This window comes from Meleagris gallopavo, chromosome Z, assembly GCF_905368555.1.
Source record: "Meleagris gallopavo chromosome Z, MGAL_WU_HG_1.1, whole genome shotgun sequence".
NCBI classification, from domain to species: Eukaryota; Metazoa; Chordata; class Aves; order Galliformes; family Phasianidae; genus Meleagris; species Meleagris gallopavo.
The window spans coordinates 74,738,212-74,759,154 of record NC_139435.1 but is presented as its reverse complement, the minus strand read 5'-3'; the positions used below and the strand labels follow the sequence as shown (position 1 = coordinate 74,759,154).

General features: G+C 35.7%; 1 long non-coding RNA gene across 3 annotated transcripts in view; it reads left to right on the top strand.

Annotated features, from left to right (window-relative positions):
- Positions 1–455: 455 nt before the first annotated feature.
- The window catches only part of LOC146542399 (uncharacterized), a 144,817-nt gene continuing 124,329 nt past the window's right edge, over positions 456–20,943 (top strand). For all 3 annotated transcript variants that reach the window (XR_014880494.1, XR_014880493.1, XR_014880495.1), the window contains exon 1: positions 456–636. This is a non-coding gene — a long non-coding RNA (uncharacterized LOC146542399). The remainder of the gene's footprint in view (positions 637–20,943) is intronic.

The window sequence follows — 20,943 nt, the reverse complement described above, 5'->3', positions numbered from 1 at the left end:
ATGTACTTTGAACTTTTCCTCAAGTTACTGTAATACAACTGTTAATTTAACAGGGTAGAGTGGAAGAATAATCCTAATCAGGGAGTATTTATAAGACAAGCTTCCTAACATTTCGTATGTCTTTTAAGCTTAATAATCCTCCTTCTAAAATGTGTTTTAATAGTTTGTTGAACTATCAAAATCTCCTAGTAAGCACTTTATTTCTGTCAACTTTTAGCTTAAACTCCTGGGTTTCTTTCTGTCATTTTTTTTTTCCCCTCCCCCCCACCATTTTAATCCCTATTGAAAGATATATTTATTCCAGTATGAATCATTGTCCTGCTTTCAGCTTAAACGTTTTGACTATGTGAGAAAAACAGATAGTGATATTTTGATGACACACCAATGTTTATAGTTGTTGCTGAGGAGTGGCATACAGGGCCAAGGGCATTTCAATTTCTCAGCTGCTCATACTATCCTGCCTGTGAGGAGGGCAGAATGTGGGTTCAGGGAGTTGACAGAATCAGTACTAACTAAACTGGCCAAGGGGGTATTCCATGCCATGTGACAGCATGTGGAATAAAAGCTTGAAAAATGGGAAGTTTGTCGGGCAGCCTGCCACTGCCTGGGGACCTGTTGGGGATTGATTGGCAGGTGGTGAGTAATTGCATGACTTGTTTTGTGTATATATATATATATATATATATATATATATATATATATATACATATAAAATTATCATAACTATTATCCTTTTTTTTTTTTTCCCCTCTTCTTTTTTACTCTCTTAGTAAATAGTTTATATCTCAACTTTTGAGTTCTTTGTTTATTTTTCCAGTACCCCAGCTCACTGTGAAGAAGGAGGAGTGAGCAAATAACTAAGAGGTGCTTAGCTACTTGCTGGGTTAAGTCACAACCATGGTATTAGCTAAAAATTTCATATTTCTCTGCTTACCATTCTCCTCTTCCTGAAGTTCATTCTTTGACACATGATGCTTGAGCTTTTCACAATACATTCTGTGAGAATTTTCAGAACACTGCATGAGATTTGTGTGAGATATTGAGCATTATTTTTATATGTGAGATGGGGAAACAAGATTTCTGAATGTCGAGTTTCCAAAGTCCTGACTTACTGGCATTTCCTCAGAGAAATTTTGATTTCTATTAATTTCTTTATAGCTTTCATTATCTCAGAAGATTAATGTATACAGTAACACTCAAGTATGTTTTTTAAAGAAATGGCTTCTAGGATATGTCTAGAAGATAATAAGTTTTCTTTCAAGGGATTGATTTGTTTAATCAGGATTAGGAGAGGATATAAAGATATAGGAAGGGGGTGCCGAAAGATTTTTATTTTTCTTTACTATTTTAAAATTAATATGAAGGAGCTTTCAGAATGTTGTTAAGTACAGGGGCATATCTGGAATTATTTTCTCTAATTCCAAATTTAAAGGTTAATCATTTGCTGTCTAGGGAAGTAGGTAGAACACAGTTCAGCAAAATTCTTGTTCTGAGTGCTGGGAAGCTCAATAATGAATCTGTTATTTCAAGGAGATGTTTAAGATATATTTTAATTACTACACAATTTTATGTCTTTCTGTTACAATTATGTTCCACTAGAGTTAAAAATATACCTGCATGTAGCTCAGAGCAAAAAGTGGCTGCTATCTATAGTGGTTCAGTGGGCGTCTTGAAATAAATCCTCTTGTATTTCTCTGTTTCCCAGCATATAAGTCTGCCTTCATGGTACAAATAATTGTATTTCTTATTCAGGAAAAAATTGATGCTGTTGTTTGGGACAGAAATGACACACATTCACAGGCATTTTTTCAAGCTGTAGCCAAGAAACAGAAATTTTGTTTCTGATAACTGCTGCTGACTCGGAGTGACAGAGATGCATGAGCCTTCTGATCTGAAAGTCATTCTGAATCTGATCTGAGGTTTCCCAATGAAAATTAATCCGTAACTGGATGCTTTCACAAAAACATTTCATTTTGACAAGGTGAGATGTTTTCACAAACTGCATAACCATTTCCTGATCAAATTTATCCACCTTGATTAAAAAAGAACTGACCTAAAGCATGGGTTTACTTATTCACAATGTACTCACACAATGATCATTGCAAATGTCAAATTACATTGATGTGTAATGATCCATCACAAGATCTTTCACTCTTCTAACAGTGCAAAGGGATAGGAGAAATTTTTCTTGATTATTCCTTGATCAATTTGAGGGCAGTATGATCCTGATAACTTCAGATTTTTTGCTTTTACAGGTTTTTTTTTCTTTTTTCTTTTTTTTTTTTTTCCCCCCCGCTAAATTTGTTGACATCTGGGAATGGATCTAGTACATTACTTACTGTAATGCAATTGTGTGATTTTCTTCTAACATATCTCACGCTTCCATTTCTAACTAAGGATAGATAGAATTGCATACTATTCAGAGTGTGTTCATAACAATGAGTATATTCATTTTTCCTGTTATTTACAATGTCCGTTGTTACTCTGCTTCATGCATTCTTGCAAGTCTCACCTTTTCCTCGTGCCAGAATGAAAAGCTCATCTCAGCTCACTTGCAGCTGGTAGAAAGAAAATGCATTACACAGCAACATGACAATATTTCAGTCAGCATTAATTTTAGCTCATTTACTATTTTTTGAAACTCCTTATGGATTGAGATGTTGAATGTTCTCAGAATTGCAATGCGAAGATTTTATGCGATGGTTTTCCAACCAAATGAAACATTGATGCCAGAAAGATGCTGACTGGCTGGAGGAGGGTAGCCGGACGAAATTTGTTTCATGACTCTTACATTCTTCCTTGACAAAATTTTATGTCAAAAGAAAAAATGTGGACTTTTTAATTTGTGTGGTGAAGATCGTTGTTTTCAGTAATCACTGTTTTCCCTTTAAAATTTCTTTTGCTCATAGAAACAAGTATGTATTGAGAGGACAAAGAATAGAGATTGGTTTTGGAAGGTGATTTTCAGAATTTAAGATATGTCTCAGGACACTGTACTTAGGAACAAGGTTGCTTCTCTAGAGCTTAAAGGCTGATAAATATATATCAAAATATTTCAAATATCACTAAATATGTGTGTTTGTGAATTAAAAGCAGTCTTTTGTCTAACCCTTCTATTTCAATGTTTGAATTGATGGAAAATCTACATGTTTAGATGTCAGTGTATAATTTTGGTATCCTTTTGTATCTACTCCAAACTAGCTCTTCGGTGTTCACAATGGGAAGAAAAATATCTGAGACATAGGGGTATGCCAAAAATCTTATGAATTCTACTCAGTATTCAATTTTTCTTTTCAAAAGAAATGGGCTATGTCAGAGGGGAATGTTAGAAATTAGAGTTCCTTCTTTCCACTACCCTTAGAGTCTTTGTAGAATTCTTCCTTTGAAAATTACCTTGTAGGAACTGTATTTTCTTAAGTATGAAAGCATTATGAAAATACATTCTTTTCTTTCTTTAGAGAAGCACATATGTATTTTTGGGAAATATGTAATGTTGACTTCCCAGTGTATCACCTGACTTAGTAACTAAGAAGCACTTTGATGTTCAGCAGTGGCTGAATGTCTTCTGGGATCCACTGTAGCAAAATGTAGTAAGGGTAGAAACAGGTAAAGAAGAACTAATAGAACACTAAATTAGATCTACTAAAAGCTCCAGTGTATCAGCAGGTTATTACTTTGAGTATGACATTGTGTTAATAATCATTCTCTTTTTTATCTCCAGCCTGCATCTAGGCAGAGCAAGCTAGCTAGTCTCTGTCCAGCATTTGAACAAGAGTAAAATTGTATTAGCTTGCAATATACACTGCAAACATAACCTTTAGTGTCAATGACAAGGCCTTTTTCTAAAGATATTCTTGTTACCCCTGCTTATCTGAATGTGTTAGCAGCTGACTCATGGAGAAATACTTATTGTCAACTGTAAAGTACTGCCAGACTAAGAATTTTCTGCCTGAAGGCAAAGGTCATACGAAGGTCTGTGAGCCCTGAAATCTCTTTTTTTCTGCCTCAAACTCGAAAGTTACTGGAATATGGAGCTTGAATTTTTTCATAAGATTTTACTTGGTATGGAACTGAAATTAATTGCAAATCAAAATCTTTTTACAGCGTTACGGCAAAGCTGCTCAAATAAACTGAGAATAAAAATAGTGTATTGTGGATATTGTTGACACTTTAGGTAGGGTTAAATCATCTAATTGTGAGACAGGTAAGAAAAAATTATAAAGGTGCCTAGGAATGGAAACTTATGTAGAGATCCTTGTTTATGACAGATGAAGATACTTCCTTTGCCAATTTATTTAAATGCATGAGTAGTTCTTAGAATGGAATCAGGCATCCATATCTCCAAGAGCATAAATTACAACCTCCTATGCATTCATGCCTGTCTGGATTAAATCTTGCATTCTCTTCTGAAAATAACATGCCATTTGAGGTGGTCACATTCATAACTGATTTTTGTTGAAAAGGCTTTAGGATTCTCTATCTATGTGTCCCTGCAGCTGAGTCTCCTGTCTGGAAAACATACGTTTTTTCTTTCTGGCTATATTAAATTTAAGTCAAACTGTGACTTTTCAATGCTGAACAGCAAGCTTAAAGAGCAGCATTTCTCCTACTAGTTACTCTGATGATACTGTATTCAGTAAGTAATCAATCTCTTCCCTTGACAATGTGTGTGGTATGTAGTACTAAAAACTTAAACAAGCTTGTCTTTCTGTCTCTTGTATCTAATTGAAACTTAAAGATATATCACAGAACAAAGTGTATTCTGTGTGGAACTCAGTAGGACCCATGAGGTTGAATATAATGAATATATCCCTTTCTTTCCCCACAACTTATTTTTGATGTCAGCTAAACTCCTGAAATTCATAGCACAACTGAAACTTTTTCAAGCTATTTAATACTTCTTGTACTTACTCCAAGTACTTTACGCTTGGTAACATCATAAGTTTTCTTTTCTATATACACCCAGCCATGTATTATTCTGCTTATAATACAATTTATGTTTTATCTAACAAACTAGACATTCAGACATCCCATGGAACTCAGTGCAAGAAAGAATGCAGTAGTAAATCATTTAAAAATAAATAACTCCTTTCAGAATCAAACCTTTGGATCCTTCCTCATCCTGTATGTGTTTTGGCTCCCATCCTTATACTTTCATCTTGAACACTGAACTAGTAGGAATTTTGAGGGAATAACCCAAAGAAGACATTCCACTTGAAAACTGTCTTGATTTCCTTTATTTTTTTCACTGTAAAGTGTTTTCTAAAATGTGTTGTGCATTTGAAATAGGCTGTTTTTGGGATTAATTTCACCACAAAAGTAATAAAAAAAACCACTGCACTAGCCAAACTCTTAACTTTTGCCACACAGTATTAAACTTAAAATCACAGAACTTCTGGAAACTTACATTCAAGTCCCTTGGTTGTGTTAATATCAAGGATTTTCTATCTTTTTTTTTTTTTTTTTTTCTGCTTCGAAAACAATCAGTCCAATTTCTAGATTCTTCCTATCTTAAAGTCTTAGTCATTAAACAGTACAGTAAAAACAATAATTTCCTTAGAATACTTGGACTGAAAATCCAGGTAGGTTGAGTCACCATCCCTGAATGTGCTTAAAAACCATTTAGATCTGGTGCTCAGGGATATGATTTAGCAGAGGGCTGTTAAAGTTAGGCAGTACGGTTAGACTGTGGCTGGACTTGATGATCTTTAAGGGCTTTTCCAACTTTAGCAATTCTATGATTCTATGTTGTTTTTTTTTTTTTCACAGTAGAGAGACTCTTTCGGAAGCATGGATTTTCTACTCACTGTAATCAGGTACTTATAATCAAAATACTGCATTAAAGCACTAGGAGCAAGGGAGATTTGTAAAACCTTGTTCCAAGCCTCGAGAAACTTGCTGAAGTGAGATCCATGGAGTGAGATTTACTTATTATGGAGACAGTACAAGCTACAGTTGTGCTTCTTTTTCTCAATAAGCTTTCAATTCCAGGTAACTGCCACAACATTTCAAAATTAAAAATAAGCACAAATAAAACTTGAAAAAATAAAAAAGATCAATTAGACAATGATTTACTCATTTTTTTTCTGTGTTTCAGAACATTATCATCTGTTTCATTACATAAGGAAGAAGTTACTGCTTGGTAGAAACTCCAAATGAAATACCAAGTTCATCTTATCTGGCTTGAAATTCTTAGCTGAGGCTCTCAAATTAAAAATATTAGTCTTTTAGGTAGTCCCTTTAGGTAGACAAAAGAAAGGATTCAACTCTTAAGTGAAAAGTTCCATTAGAAGGTGCTTTCTTGTCTCCTTGGGCTATGCATAATGGCTAGGTCAAGTTGAGACACTGAATCCAAAAAGCCAACTGATGGTGGAGTAAATCTATGCAAGTACATTCATTTCACGTTGATTAGAGTCAGTTTATTATGTAAGAGTCTATGATGTGAGATATATTCGAGCTCAGAAATTGCTGTCTGGTGCTTAAACATATACCCTGGGATGTACATAGCATGTAACAACAGCATATTGTACAATTGCAAAATGGTAAGATTTTTCTCACTCTTCTCAGAGTTACCCCCTTTTTTTTATTTTTCTTTCTCTTATTCAGTTATACATCTAATTTCACATATAAAAAATCTCACTTTTCAGTTTTCCAGCAGTTTTCTTCCTCACTTCTAAGAATACATTTTCTTTTTCCTCCCCAGTATGGAAGTCTCTTTGAATTGGATCACGGACTTAGCCTATGCAAATAGTCCCTTTTCCCAAAGCATATGATGCTAAGAGTATGTTTAACATTTGCCATGTTTATAAACAAAGCTGAAATGAGATGGACAAATGGCTCATCTGACTATCAGGCATTTTTCAGGTCACCAAGCTACTTCACTGTCTGAAGCTGAAACTTTGTAATAATAGACCTGCGTCAACACTACAGCAAATATTACACACATCAGTGCATCAAATTTTCAGTCATTACACTTTTTTTTGGTAACTTCAGTTATGTGTTCCTAACGTACTCTTAGTGCTACTTGGATTGCATTAGCGAGAAAGGATTTAAAATATAAAAAAGATAAACTATCTGTGAAATTATATGCATTATTTATAATATAATAACAATATATTATTATAATATATTAATTATTTATATTTATATTATTAATTATAACTACAATATAACAATAATTATAATATCCAATAATAATATTCAATTAGACAGACAATAAATGTTCTAAAGAGCAATTTTTTCAAAATGAATAATAAAAATGGTTTCAAACATGCTGGATAGTGGCAGATGCCCTTGATTCCACAGGGCTGAGACAGCTGATGTATAAAAAAATGGACTCAAGGTAACAGCAGAAAAATCTAAGTAAGCTTTTTGTATTTGAGTTCTTAAATCTTACGTAGACATCCCTGGGAAAGACTTTAGAGCAAAATGTAGCTGTATTGAGTTGTGAGAGCAAGAGTTTTCACTTTAAATGTCCAAAGTGAATTATTACCAACTGTGTTATATAAAGCCTGTTGTTTGAATCAGTTTTTGGTATGAGATGAATAAAGTAAATGGGAATTTCAAAAAGGGCTTCAAGTGGTATCTGGGGATTTACAGACCATAACATCTTTCTTCTATTTTGGTTATATTGTTAGAATGTAGGAAAGAATATGGTTATTTAAGCACTGGGGAAATATTAGTGTTAAATACTAGGCTTGCATGTCAAGTGTTGTAATTCTGCTGGAGAACTGAAAGTCAAGTCAGCAAACATTAATGGTGGAGGCTGATGCAACACTGATTTTCAGAGAAACAGTCATTACTCGCTGACCTAAGCCCTTGGAATGGTTTCACAGTGAATTGTACTATCAGTGGAGTTGTTCTCTGATTGCTCCTGAAGGTGCCAGACGTGTTTGATGCTGTTCTTCAGAAAACATCTAGAAATGGTGTGAACAGCAAGATGACAAGTCTTTGGAACTAGAAATCTCCTCATGGTGTGTAAGAGCTGCAGAAGGTTATCAGTGAACAAATAAGTAATGAAGTGCCATAATGTCTAGTGTCAATTAACATAAAGTAACACAAGTAGGAAAACAATCACAGAATCACAAGGATTGGAAGGGACCTCTGGAGATCACCTAGTCCAATCCCTCTGTTAAAGTGGATTCCCTAAAGTAGGTTACAATAAAAGGTTTGAAATTACTGGTGCCTTACTCCCAAGTCAATCTTTGAAGTTGCTGTAAACAGCATAGTGAGAGTGCTGTAACTGGGGAGGATATTATGGGCACAAGATTTAATTACCTACATTTTCCACGTAAACTCATTTGTTGTTACATATTGCAGTTATTACAAGAGACGAATGAGGCAACTAATTGTAGTATTTTTTTAATGTATTTAATGTTTTATTTTTAAATGTTCATTATTGTTATTACATAAAACTAAGTTATGGTGTGCATTGAGAGCAAGTAAAATCAATCTCAGATGATTACTAATTCAACACCTGTGTTAAGCAGTCAAGAAATACAGCTCAGAATTTCTGGCTTGCGGCCTTGTTAATCTATAGAGCCTCACCAGACTGATTGTGTCTCTGAAAAAAAAGGATTTCACTGAAGTTTCTCAAGAACTATTTATTATATCTCATGGGAAGTCTCCCAAAAGTGTGTGTAAGTTCTATTCCAACTTCTTCCACTGACCCCAGGGGAGCAGAATAATTCTGTTTTGAATGCTTAGATTTGAAGACTACTTTTTTGTATGGTATGAATTTTGTAAATGTTTGAATGGGACTTACACTGAGCACTAAATTTTACTGTAAATAATTCATATTTCTTGTATTAGTGTTTGTGTTTTTTTTTTTTGACGATTGGTGGTTGTTTTTTTGTTTTTTTTTTTTGTTTTTGTATATTCTGTAATATGTTTGAAATGTATGCTGTCAACTAATTTCTAGTTGAAATTAGTTAGAATTTCCAATGTTACCTTCACAAAAATTTTACTGTTATTTTATTAAAGACATTCAGGAGCCATCATGACTTTCACAAGGATTTAAAGAATGAAAAAATTGTCCCATATTTTGAGCACCACTATGAATGAAATATCAATTAAATGTACTCTCAAAATTGTCAAGATATGAGCTTGATTGAATGAGAAACACTGTACTATTATGGCAGCATCTTGTAGAAAATAATAGGCAGTAAACAGATATAAAGGATACTCTTTGTACTTATGCTGGAAATACAATTTTTTGCAGGAAAGTCCACTGATTTACACCTACAGGTTTTCACGACCTGCTGCATGTTTGCTGTTTTTACTGTAATGCTTGTTTTTGCAGCTGGAGTACAGACTTGAAACCAGGCATTGAGAGTAGTTATCAAGTTGTTAGAATGATCTGCCTATCCCCATGACAGCACTGTAAGCCAGTGGGAAATGGAACGTGCTCTTTTTTATTCATATGAGTATTTTCTCTTCCTGTGGGGGCTGAGGGTGGGAATAGTGGGAAGCAAATAGCAGAGGAAATAGATTACTTGTCTTGCTCAGCACTGAAAGTATGAGGAAAGGAAAATACATGTTAGACTGCATCTCACCCATAGTGTTTGTCATAGGACAGGAATGTAGTCCATGGCTGATTGAATGAGTCTAGCCTAGGAGTGAAAATAGACTGCTTTAGCAGGACTTTTGTATTTTTATTCTAACTGAACAACCTCCAAGAGTTTTGCAGCATGGGCCGGGTAAAAAAGTACCCACTGAAACTGTACTCTGAAATCACAGACTTTTCAGTAACTGGGATATCTTGTAGCAAACTGAACTATCTTGGAAGTAACTCTTAGAAGTGAACAGAAGGTTGCAGTTTCACTTTATAGCTGCACTCATGAATGAATGAACACTTAGTTTGGATCAATAATACGCCAATGAATTTAAGGGCAGCACTGCAAAACAGTAGCTTATAGGAGTCAGATGTTTTCTAACAAGTTACCTCATTAAGTTTATTTAATGGAAATATTGAGAACATAGCTTGAGCACTGTAAATAACAAGTAAAATATTTTTGCCTTCAAAATGAGATTACATTAACGTTCTTGGTTGCACATTAGAATAATCAATTACTTTGATGTGGTATATTAGGATACATATTGTAAGCTCCAGAGCACTTTGAATTGTATGTCTACATGGTGAGAAACACTCTTGTACAATATTCCAGGCTCACATGGAATTCGCTATGAATCAAAATTTATTTCACGGTTTTGCAATAGCAGGCAACCTTGAGAAAAGGCACAGCATATCAGAAAGATACCATTTATATTTTCTACTTCCTGGCATGAATTTCCTTCTGTTTCCTCATTGGATGAGTACTCCAGGGTTCAAAGCCTATCTGACAATTCTAATTCCCTTAGCAGATGTTCCACTCCTGTTTACTACTTGTTTAACTCCTCCCTATTCTCCTTCTATTCCTGTTTTTACCTAATATAGTATGCTGGGATAACAACTCATAGTAAACCTATCCCTCTGACTATCACTCAAACCATATAACCCATTTATACCAGTAGATCTCTCAGCCACTAAGATGATCAGAGGGCTGGAGCATCTCTCCTATGAAGAATGGTTGAGGGAACTGGGCTTGTTTAGCTTGGAGAAGAGAAGGCTCTGGGGAGACCTCATTGTGGCCTTCCAGTACTTGAAAGGAGACATATAAACAGGAGGGGGAACGGCTGTTTACAAGGGTGGATAGTGATAAGACAAGGGGTAATGGGGAGCTTTAGGTAAGATATTAGGAGGAAGTTTTTCACTCAGAGAGTGGTGAGGCACTGGAACAGGTTGCCCAAGAAGGTTGTGGATGCCCCATCCCTGGAGGCATTCAAGGCCAGGCTGGATGTGGCTCTGGGCAGCCTGGTCTGGTGGTTGGTGACCCTGCACATAGCAGGGGTTTGAAACTAGATGATCATTGTGGTTCTTTTCAATACAGGCCATTCTATGACTCTGTGATCTCCTGATGTTACTCAAAAATGCAGGTCTTCTATTCTGCAAGCAGGAATTTATCTTGTATCAGAGCTCCATGGTGCCTCTTTGGACCTCTTTGGATTCATGACATCTTACTGTTAAGCAAAAACAGCATTTCTTTCCCCACAATTTGATTAATTGCTATATTTGCTGTTATATGAATAGTTGTGCTTTTACAGCCACAGAAAATACTCTCTCAGCTTCATCTCTGTCATACTCTCTAAAGAATAAGCTCTCATTTTTTCACGAGCAATATTTAGTTTGACAACCTAAAAAGAATGCCACATCCCCAGTTTTTTTTTGTGCTTGATAATCATACGGAAATGAGTTGGCTATGTTATGAGTGTTAAGATGTTCTTGGTGGAAAGCTGGGAAGTATTGTTGGTTTGAATCTCTGCTGAGCCCCCTTGGGAAAAGAATAAATAATTCTATGATATGATAGAATAATAAATGATTTGTATGATTCTATGATTCTATGCTGAATTGAAATATTGAAAATACATATTTTTTTTGCCAAGAGGATGTATGCTGACAAACTTTTCCTGTGTTGCATGCACAGATGTATACGACGAATTTGTCTATTTATCCAGTTGCTGTTTTACTTGTCAAAGTAATTTAAACAAAGAAATAAACAGAAATAAATAAAAGACAAATAGGATAAAAGTTGCTTAAAGTGATGCGAACATAGAAAGGTACTACAAGGAGCTGGTGAAAGCTTTTATAAAAACTTTCAAATGTACAGGCTTTTCCTTCTGCTTCTTCAGAAAAACAGAAAGATCATTCTGAAATTTGCTATAGTTGCAATCTAAGTAATTTTAGAAGAGAAGTAACATTATTTTATCTAATATTTTTCCCAAATAGACAATAAGATTTTAGGCTATATTAGAATGCTCACCTAGTGTACTAATGAAAATGTAATCCCTGATGTAACCTTTGTGCATTTCAGAAAGATATTAGTACTCTTTTTCACAGTTTCCTTCCAGACAAAATCAGCTAGACAAATAAACAGCATGAGGGGTTAACAATTACCTGACTGGTTGTAGTAAATGCAGTTATATCAGACTGGTGGCCAGTCACAAGTGGAGCCTCCATTTTAGGGTCAGTTCTTTTTAATGTTTTTGTAAGTCCTCTGGACACAAGACTTGAATGCAAATTAAGTAAATTTTCAGTTAACATGTAGGATGAGGCAGCCCTGGATATACAGACAGACTAGGGGAAGAGCAGCTGGAGAGCAGCTCTGTGGAAAGGAATCTGAGAGGTTTAGTTGATGAAAAGCTGAATCTGAGCCAGCAGCGTGTCCTGGCAGCCAAAAAGGCTAACAATGCCTTGTAGGGCATCAGGCCCAGCAGTGCCAGTTGGGTGGAGGAAAGGATTGCCCTGGACTGCTCTGTGCAAATTTCATGGTGGCCTCCAGCTTTCTCAGAGGGGAGTGTAGGTACAGGAGCTGGTCTTATTTAAACGGTTTACTATCTGGAGTATAACTGTCTGGTTTTATTAGCTGCAGATTATTATTCTCTCTAGAAGATCCTGGTTTAGGAGGATGAATTAATTTGACTCCGTTTCTTCACTTCTATATATTTTGACATTCACCTAATTAATACTTCAGCTTTGTTGCACTGAGAGAACCTGTGAAACCATCACTGTTGTATTCGTAAAATATTCTTTGAAATAGCAAAGCCTACATGTAACTTTCTAATGAAAGGTAATGTATTAAGATATGTGTTTTTTTTTCACTTTTATTGGAAAAAATTATTATGCTGTGTACCCAATTCACCTCAGTGTGAGGAAAGGGGACTGAATACTTTTTATCATTCACTACTTCAAATATTTTAAAGTTTATTTACTTTAATACTATTAAATGCAGTTTGTCTGAGTTTTCAGAAATTCTCCAGATTGGATTGTTTTACTCAGCAACTTAGAAAAGCTGTTGCTCTTGATTTAATAGAAATATGTTTGTCCCACTGGTTTGGAAATGCTATCTGAGAAGTGATATGAGAAAACTTTGCTTTGCCTTGCCCATAGAGAATAAAATCGTCTTGACTCTGGATGCTGTTTTGCTTAACTATGTCATCTCAGTATTTCTGAAAGTAAATAATGATCTTCAGATGTATGCAAGCAGAACATAATGATGAAAAGGCAGCAGAAATATTACACTGTTGCGTGTTTTAATAGGGCCCAAATATTACTAAATATTAATTTTTTTTTTTTAATTATCTAACTGTTCTCACCCTCCTCTTTTTAAACATCTTATTTCTTTGGAAGATGGATGGAGATTTTTTGTTTTTTTGTTTGTTTTTGTTATTAATGGCTTATGACAATCTTTGTTGTGTCTTTGTTATATCAAAGATTGTAGTATTCAGGCAAATGCTTGCTTGCTCATCACCTTTGTTTCACCATTCAGACATTAATCTATTTTTGTTTATCACATACACATGTCCTCATTATTGCAGACTGGAGTCACTGGTGCTGAAATCTGACTTTCTGTTTGCAACACTCATCTCATGCCTCCAGTTGCAGCATTTCAGATCCCTCTGTATACATCTTTGGGGTTGTAGGGGAAAAGCCTACACTGTTTCTAGTTTGAGATTTTTCTAAGTATCTTTAGACAGATTTGCTTGAACGCAGGTGCATAGTTATACTCAAGTAACAGTCAGAGGAGGCACAAAAAAAGAAACATAATTAAATGCTTGCTCACCAGGAAATGACAAATGGGTTTTATCTGAAGACAGAACGGTCATCTTCGTAAAACAAATAAAAAGCTGCTTGGAATGCAGTCAACTTCCAAGTGTTTACTTTCCAAATTCCTTACAAATGGCAGCCATTTTTAATGATAAGCTCTGCTAAACTCTTGTCCAAAATACAGTAAATTCAGATGACTGCTAGATAAAATTTTAGAGTGATTTTCATTCTAATTGAAATATTTTGTGTGAAAATTTACATGGAAATAGCTGTGTAGGAAAATTCAGCAATTTAACGAATACACAGCCAAATTTCACAAGATGATATTATAATATATTTTGTAGTGAATGGGGAAAATCCTTTTTTTTTTTTTTTTTTTTTTTTTTGAAAGAGAGAGAGAGTTTGTTTTGAGTTGATAATACAGAGAACTTTTTTCCATGTGATCAGAAATTACACACTTTTGTTTCATACTCGTCTCCATGCCAGATGCCCTTTTGTCATACTGCCCTTCTGCTGCCATTTGCCACACAAGAAAAAAAAAAAAAAGGGAAATTGTCAGGAAAATTCAGCCTCTACTGCTATACCATCAACATCCACCTCTGATGTCGTGGACTAATACAATAAAATAGGAAACATTATTTTTGGAATTTCTCTTGTAAATCGTGATATAAGCCATTATCTGATAGCGTTCAATAAAGTATACTTGATAAGGAGACAATAAAGTATCAAGTAAAGCAGTCAGACCTCTTTCTCAGTACTAAGTGCCTTATGTTACAGTGTAACAGCCAAGCAATACTTAAAAATATCAGATTTGCACTGAAAATTGGAATAAGTCTAAAGATAAATAATGATTTTCTTGAAATTAAATAAAGACAAGGGCATAAAAACAGAAAAATTATCAATACAGAGGGAAAAAATATAGATAATTGTGGGCAAAATATGTATTTGATTGTTTTGTGTATTTCCTCCTTTTTGATTCCTCTCTTAATTCCTCTCCATTGTTCTCTCATATACTCCCTTTAAGAAGATGCAGTTATAAACGGAGAGTTCAGTATGCTTTATCTTTGGAGAAATAAGAGCTGGTGAAGTTTATCCTGTCTGTGATGTAAGTTTCCTTGCGATGTGGAGGGTTGATGTGAGGGCAAAAACCTCCCCATACTACTGCAAAAAAAGGCTGTGCAGTGCAGGTTGTCCCTGATCATCTCAGTGACAATAGGCCCACGCACTTTCTATGTGCCTACTGACAGTGTGTTGTTTTACATTAATCTTTTATTTCAAATTAAAATAAATTTTACCACTCAGTAGAAAGGCTATAGAGAGAAATAGAACTTGTTCAGTGTACTCTTTTTCATTCATCAGGGGTTAAAAACAGCTCTACAAAATCTCCAACATACCTTGCTATGAGATTATTTTTTCCTTCTCTAGCAGTCCAAAAGTATATGGACATAACAGTTGTATTAATGTTCTCTTAACAAGAAGGAAATGCTGACTGATGAGTTGATCAAGAAAATAATTTTCATTTTATTTGAATGTTGCTTTTTATGCCCCACTTGTGTTTTAATTAACTGTGACATGGGGATTTAGCTGGTTAAATTTATTCATATAAGCTGAAACAAAAAATGAAAATGGTTGGTTGATGGTCACATATTGCTTTTCTGTTTTTATGCTCCCCCAAATATTTTGCTATTGAATTCTTCTATGAAAACAATCTTAGGAAAAGAAATCAAGACAGAAAAAGTGAGCTTTTTCTATAGTAATAAAATTATTGTTGACTTCACTGACAAAATAATTTACCAGTGGCTCATTTCCATCAGCTTTTATTTCATAGCTATTGTAAGATAAACCACACGTAGCACATGCTGTTAATCTCTAGTCCCTGGGGTGTAATTTGTGTTACACAGTATGGGTCATGTGTTAGCTAAAATGTGTATTTAAAAAGGTAGAAATTAATAGTACTATTGCTAATTCCAAGCAAAGTGATTTTCAGTGGGCAGGTAATTTTTTTAACAGACCTCACAGTAGATTGCTGTACAGACTGCATTTTAATTTCTGATTACTTCCTTTGAAAGATATAAAACAAAATGAATCTTCATATTACAACAAGGTTTAAGGAAAATTCGTTCACAACAGACCCATGTATTTACTGTGTTGCTCATCAGTCTTCTGCTTCCTTCCTCTCCAGATCCTTGTGTACAAATGCAAAAATTTAGTGCTAGTGTTTATATGTCAGTTTTACTTCTGCAACATCATCTTACTTGCTCTATCAATTTCAATTGCCTTGCCGCTAAATAACCTTCTGTTAACATTTAAAATGTCAAAATTTAAAATTTAAAATTTTTCTATAAAAACTGTCCACCTATAAGATCTTCTTTGATCCATGTTTTCAAACATGTGAGTTCTCCAAAATTTTATCATACTGAATTCTTATATCATTTTTTACAGCAAAGGGGATGCTATGATTCTGATGCGCAATGAAGGCCTTGGCAAGAAAGAAAAACAGAGAAGCAGGAAATATAGAAAAGAATATTTCCATAAAGCTGTTTTTCTCATTGCATATACAGAAATAAATTAAAAATTGAATCTGGTTTTGGTGCACATTGAGCATGTCACTGGCACTTTGCATATCTGTGAGAATATTGTGATCTCAGGGATTTGTATATTATTAAGAGAATATATTCAGACTTTCTTTCCCAAAACATGAAATATCCAGTCTTAGTGAAGTTCTTAGTGAAACCAATAGCGAGACAGCCATTGATTTTCACCTTGGAGAGGGAAGATTGCTCCCCGAGTGAATTTACTACCTAATGCTAGAGTAAAATGCTCTGAATAAAATATATTTTTCCTCTTTGCCCAGTTGGACATCTCACAGCACTGCTGAGTTAGCAGTTAAGAATGAGTGATAAAAGGGAATAATCAACTACTAGCCTACATATGTGTTGACAAAAGTAGACTGTTTTCCTCCTAAGGCAAAGGAGAGAGCAAGGAAAAAAATGTAGTTCTTAACTAGGCTGCTTCAGCAGCTCTGTCTCTTTGAAAGAAAGATTAAGCCATCATCAACAATTTTCCTCAATGAGAAACGACTTTAGGAGTAAAGTAAACGACTTCAGAGAGAAAAATAAACAAATAACCACTTAAAGCCTAGGCTTTTAAGGCACAATTAAATTGTGCCTTTGTTTTCTAGCTCTGTAACAAAAAATAATAAATCCTGAAAGAATTGTAGCTATTGTACTAGTTATTTTTTAATATTAGAAATGTAGCATACACTTTTCCTGGGGAAAAGTCGCTGTAACACGTTTATCTTTGAACCATATCTAAAAATACTGAAAATATTCAAAACCTACAATTTCAAATCTGATCGATGTAAAAGTGTTCTTCTTGTTAATTCTTAATTCCTACTTTTATTTAGAATCTTAGTATTATGTTTACCTACCATTGTTAAGGGCTTGTATAAACAATGAAAAATGTGCACTGGGAGGAAAACATCTACTCTATATCGAAGTCTCAAACAAGTTTGTTACAGGTTCCTGAAAACCTGATTATTTTTAGCAAGTTGAAGAGAGTTTGAAATTCTATTGCCCATGTGTTTGACAACTCACTGTTTTTTGTTATTTGGAATGCTTTGTTTGTATGGTACTTCAGTAACTCCTTATCTGTGTAGCGTAATATAGCAAATGATTTATTTCTCATACTAAAAGACTAAGTAGTCTTTTTCTTTTTTTTTTTTTTTTTTTTTTTTTAACACACAAATTTTGCTTCTGTGTGGCTAGGAGGAACACCCACCACTGCATTCTAAAATGGTTTGCCATTTAAGGCAATTGTGTAACTACAAATTTGTACAGCTGAATGTTCTCCGGACTATTTCAGATTATGACTACAGAAATATGCTTTTAATCAGAAGTTATTTAAATGAGTCGTTAAAAATCTTGATTATAATGAGTTTGCAGGTTGAAGTGTGGTCTTTCACACTATCAGGCTGGTCTCTTAATGTCAGTGAGTATATGTAGTACCGCAGTATGTTTGAGGCTTGCTGGATGAGCTAAGGTAAGGACACATATCTACCATCCTACCACTAGTCTTCGTCTTGTTCTACACTCTGAATTTCAAAACCTTGCTAATTAGATTTATTTCAGTCAGAGTTCCAGATATTGGGCTTCTCGTAAGATTTGGACCCTTTCGATAAATACTTTTTGATGTGGAACAGAGATATGTGTGGGTTGCTGGAAGAAAGCAAGGATACTAAAATGCCACCTAGAAAGTTTTACTAATGAAATTTAATAATTGAAATATCCTTATTCAGCACTGCACTCCAAAGAATCTCTTCACGCAAAGAATCTCTTGTTCCAAGAGCTTGGTCTCAAGTCTTTAACATCATGAGAATGTGTAAATTGGCATCAATCCACAGGCAAAGCACTGATCACAGGAAAGAACTCAAAAGGACAGTTTTGCCTATCTCCTGTAAGTGTGATGCAAAAAAATTTCTTAGCTTGTAACTGCCAAGATTGAATAAGAGAATTAGACTATGATTGGGAAAATGGGAATAACGTACTGAGGTTAAGCCAAGGGAAAATATAGTAATATCTGAAGATGGCAAGGTTAATTGAGAGTGTAGGGGACAATGTGACATAGAACCATAGAACCATAGAATGGCTTGGGGTAGAAGGAGCCTCAAGGGTCATCATGTTCCAACCACCCTGCTGCAGGCAGGGTTGTCAACAACTAAATCAAGTACCAGATCAGGTTTTGCAGGGCCCCATCCAACCTGGTCTTAATACCTCCAGGGACAAGGCATTCACACCCTCACTGAGCAAGCTGTTCCAGCACCTCACCATCCTCCTGGTGAAAACCTTCCACCTGATATCTAATCTAAATCTTCCCTCCCTTAGTTTAAAATAATTCCCCCTAGTCTAGTCTAAAACAATTCCTCTATCAATGTCTATTCAGGTAAAAATTGATTTCCCTCAATTTCCCTTTATAATCATCCTTAAAATGTGAGTGTTCAGGATTACTTCTAAAATTCTTGTATACGAAAGCATATGATATGAGGAACAAATGAGATGAAGACTTCAGTCTTCTGCCTGTGTTATGATAACATCAGTATCAGTGAAACTTTGTGGGATGAGTCCCTCAACTGGATTGTTGGAATTGAGAGCTATTAGTTGCTCAGGAGGGATGCTAGAGCAGCCAAGGCATAAATGTTGCAGAGGTTTTGTACAATGATTGTACAATCTTTAGAAGGATGATGTGATAGAGAGCCTCTAAGTGAGGATTAAGTACAAAGCAGATGTTGTGGCTATCTACAGTCCACACTGGATGACAGATATTTTATAGGCAGTCAGGGGAAAACTCTGGGACAGTTGCCCTTGTCCTTGTGGGAGATTTCAACTTCCCAAATATAAACATGTTAATATCATACTACCATGACAGGTAAGTCTGGGAAATTCCTAAGTTATGCTGAAGGTTACTTCCTGTCACAAGAGCTGAGTGAGCCAACTAGGAAAGGTGCCCAATCTGATCTATTGCTTGAGGAAAAGTATACCAGGAAAGTATGGTAAATGAATATCTTGTCCACAGTGATCATGAGATAGCTGAATTCAAAACATTTGGTGTAATGACAAAAAGGTCTGCCGAGTTTCCATCCTCAACATTAAGAAAGTATGATTTAAGTTTCTTAGGAAGCTATTTAAAAATATCCCCTGAGAATCTGCTCTAGGAATTTAAATAGTCCATGAGAGATGGCCACTTTTCAAAAGCCCCCTTTCAAAAGTCCAGGAGAATATTCCATTTTGCTACAAGTCAAATAAATAGAGAAGAAAAGCAGTTTGTCTGAATGGGAAAAACAAGAAAAGAAAAAGCCCATCTTGAATTGATGTTAGTCAGTATGATGTCAACAATAAAAAATCTTTTTAAAAATAACAATAGCAGGAGGTATTCTAAGGAATACATTGGACAGATATTTGATGATGATGGTTTCTTCTCTCTGGTGGCCAGTGGTTAGACCTGAGACAGTGGTGTGAAGCTGCGACAGGGAACTTCACGTTGGATATCAGAAAAGATTCCTCACCAAGAGAATGGTTGGTTACTGGAACAAGCTCCCAGAGCAGTGGTCATGACACTGAGCTTGCTGGAGTATGGGAAGCACCTAGACAACACTCTCCATCACATGGTCTGATTTTTGGGTGGTCCTGTGTGGAGCCAGAACATGGACTTTATGATTCTTCCAAATTGGGTTATTCTATGATTCTATGAAATCATGTTCACCTAAGAAGTAAAGATGTGGAAAAGATAGAGATGGTGATATTGGTCTTTCTGGTTCTCTGATTTGGATGACTATGACTGAGAGGAGCAGGAGCACTTGTGGTCACCCAATTTGCAAGGGACCAGTTACATCAGTTGAATGTTTGTTTGTCTGTGACTCCTGATGGGTTTCATAAAAAAAAAAATGGAAGTAGTTACTGAATGTTATAGCTTCTCAACAATTTAACAGAGTTCTTAGGGATCTTGGTAGGTCACAGCTGAAGGGAAGATTGCTGATGCTACATAGATGTGCCTGAGAGAAGACCTAGAAAGTAATAGATCTGTCAGTATAATCTCAGCCCTTAGGACTGAGAAGACTATACTGAGTGCTGTTGAAAGGCATCTAAGGAAGAACTGTTATCAGGCATAGGCAACATGAGTTCGTGAAAGAAAAAAAATAAGAGCTTATTTCAGGGTGTCACCACCTTCTTGGTGAAAAAATTCCTGCTAATGTCTAAACTAAACCTCTCCCATCTCAATTTAAAATCTTTCCCCCTTGTCCTATCACTATCTGCCATGTAAACAGCTGTTCCCCCTCCTGCTTATATGCTCCCTTCAAATACTTGAAGACCACAATGAGGTCTCCCCAGAGCCTTCTCTTCTCCAAGCTAAGCAAGCCCAGTTCCCTCAACCTTTCTTCATAGGAAAGGTGCTCCAGCCCTTTGATCATCTTGGTTGACCTGCTCCAAGAGCTCCACGTTCTTCCTGTGCTGGAGGCCCCAGGCCCGGATGCAGCACTGCAGATGGGGCCTCACAAGAGCAGAGAGGGACAATCAGGACAATCACCTCCCTCTCCCTGCTGGACACCCCTTTTTTAATGCAGCCCAGAACACAGTTGGCCTTCTGGGCTGCAAGCACACACTGCTGATTCACTTCCAGCTTCTCACCCACCAGGACCCTCAAGTCCTTATCCGCAGGGCTGCTCTCAAGGAGATCTTCCCTCAGTTTGTATAAATATCTGGGATTGCCCCAACCCAAGAGCAACACCTTGCATTTGGCTTTATTGT